Source organism: Marmota flaviventris, unplaced genomic scaffold, assembly GCF_047511675.1.
Source record: "Marmota flaviventris isolate mMarFla1 unplaced genomic scaffold, mMarFla1.hap1 Scaffold_48, whole genome shotgun sequence".
Classification (NCBI taxonomy): domain Eukaryota; kingdom Metazoa; phylum Chordata; class Mammalia; order Rodentia; family Sciuridae; genus Marmota; species Marmota flaviventris.
The window spans coordinates 2,304,348-2,306,937 of record NW_027288296.1 but is presented as its reverse complement, the minus strand read 5'-3'; positions in this window follow the sequence as shown (position 1 = coordinate 2,306,937).

The window sequence follows — 2,590 nt, the reverse complement described above, 5'->3', positions numbered from 1 at the left end:
AAGTACTCTCTCATACATAAGAGCAAATGTACTAGTGATCATTACCTGACACTAATGCATGTTATAATACTACAACAATGTAGTAATTTTAAGATAAAGAAATCACAATAGAGAAACTCCATAGGACAGTTCATATGTATGCAAATATCTTTTTATTGTTAACAATTATAAGTATATAAATCAAAACATATCAATAAAATATTTAATGTGAATGAATGCTACAATCCAACCTCAAGGTAGATGTTTCCCAATTTGACTGCAATAAAATATGCAGAAAACTTTTGGAAAATATTACAAAGCATACAAATGGAAGTGAATAATCATTGCTTACTTTGTGACTCTTTTTCTTTCAAATACTATTGTAGCTCAACTTATCTTTCTTCAATTACCTTTAACTGATTATATGTCGATTTTTCCCCTAGCATTTGGAAACCACACTTCATCCACTATTGGTCTCTTGCTTAAGTCTTTACAAGTTTTCATTTCTATATTGTTGTGTGTTCATCCAATTGATATTACTTCTTATTTAGTGTTTCTTCTATAATTAAATTGGTATAAATATGTCTATATTGGAGAGTGTACAATGTCCCCAGACCTTGTTCTTAGGCATATGTTGCTGTAAACTCAGTTCTTCATGAATTATATGTAATGTTAATAAAATTGTGAATGATATTCAAAATGACTTTTGTATGGATTCTGTGTATAAGAAGCTTTTACCCTATTGTAGCTGAAAAGCCAACATTTTATGATAAGAAACTATTAAGTTTCTTTACATACAACCTTCTCAGTTTACCTCTTACTACTTGGTCCTCAGAAAATGAGACTATAAAACAGCTCATTGATTATTTTGTCATAAGTATAAGGTCTCACTCAACCTTGACTCCACATCCATGTCTCTAATTCCTGCCCTGAAATAACACTACCTATAGAATAACCAGGATGTCAGAATTTACTAATGTACATGAAAACACTGATCATTGAACTCATTGACAGAAAAATAAAATGTCTCCAATGAGGATGAAGTCTAGAAGGCCATTATGCACACAAGAAAGATAAAGCTCTTCTCTCCTGTAAGAGCTACCTTTAAATATGGGAGGCCAACCTTACGGGGGTGACTGAGTTACACTCCCCAGCTGGGTGCTGAGGCACTCAGTCACAGAAATGGGTGTATCTTGCTACAGCCCCATGGGTGAAGCTATGCTCACCTGTTCCTTTGTAATATAACTCCTTGCCCTGTTTAGGATAGAATCTTCCATGGAAGTGCCTTGTGTGCGTCCCGTCCTCTTACTGTGCCCTTGGGTGTGGCCTACCCAGGTGTCAGTCAACCTGCTGACAGTGGACATCATGAAGATAGACTCAGCCCCTTGAAACCTGACCCCTTGCCTCATTTGAATAGCTTCTTCTCAATAAAAGGGGTCAGCGTGTGCTCTCTCTCTCTCATTCTGCGGGCCCTTAAGGTCAGAGGAGCCGTCAAAGCAACCCCAAAGAAGAAGGTATTTGTGTCTCTTGTGTGGTTATTTCATGCAGCCCAGTTAGCCCAGTTTAACTAGAGTGACTGCTCAGCCCTTTAGTCATGAGAACAGAAACCCAGCATTTAAGTTTGTGGAAATTCTGTCTATTAAAATCACTAGGAAATGTTAAAATGTTAAAAAGTTAAAATTTATAAATCAAGATAGGAAAATCTGGGGCTTATTTTCCTATATCTATATCCTCCTTATAACTCTTAATTTCATGATAAATACAAACAGAAAAAAAATAATGATCTGACTGATGCAAATTGTATTCCACATTAAGTTTGATTAAAATGTGTAAAAGTATTAACAGATGCTAGAGTATTATTTACTCAACAGTATGCTTTACTGTTACATAGAACATTTAGTCAAGTGGAACACTATGATGTCTGTCATTTAACAACAGGATGCAATACATGAGTGTTAACATATAAACAAATATTCAGTTATAAAGACATATTGCATACATATGGTAAATATAGGTAAAAAGAATGCACTGTAAACCTGGCATGATGGTCCATGCTTGTAATCCAAGCAAATTGGAAAGCTGAGTAGTTTCAGAAGTTTAAATTCTGTCTCAGCAACTTAATGTGGTTTTAAGCAACTTAGCAAGACAGTCTCAAAATTTGCAAAAGTGGAGAGAGGGCTTAGGAATGTGGCTCAGTGTATAAAAATACCTAAACTTAAACTGAAATACAAAAAAAAATATAGTTTAAAATATTACACTTCAGTGTTAAACATCAAAAATAGATTTCATATAATTCTTTTCTCAGTATTCAAAAGTGAAAATAGTAATTTTTGATTTAGAAAAACAATTATATTCTTTCAAAGTTGAGATTTCTTCATTATGCATGTATGATATTTATGACTGATATTTCTACAAAATAACTTGATAATACTTAATAAATTTAAGCAAAAGTTAAAGACAACTACTTGTTTTCTAAACTTAAATGAGTTCTGTATTTTACTGATCCTCATATACATCAAGGTGTAATATATAGATAATAAATTTACTATACTCTCCCATTTATTATAAATGTTCCATTGTTATATAAGGCATACATTTTGGACAAAATCTG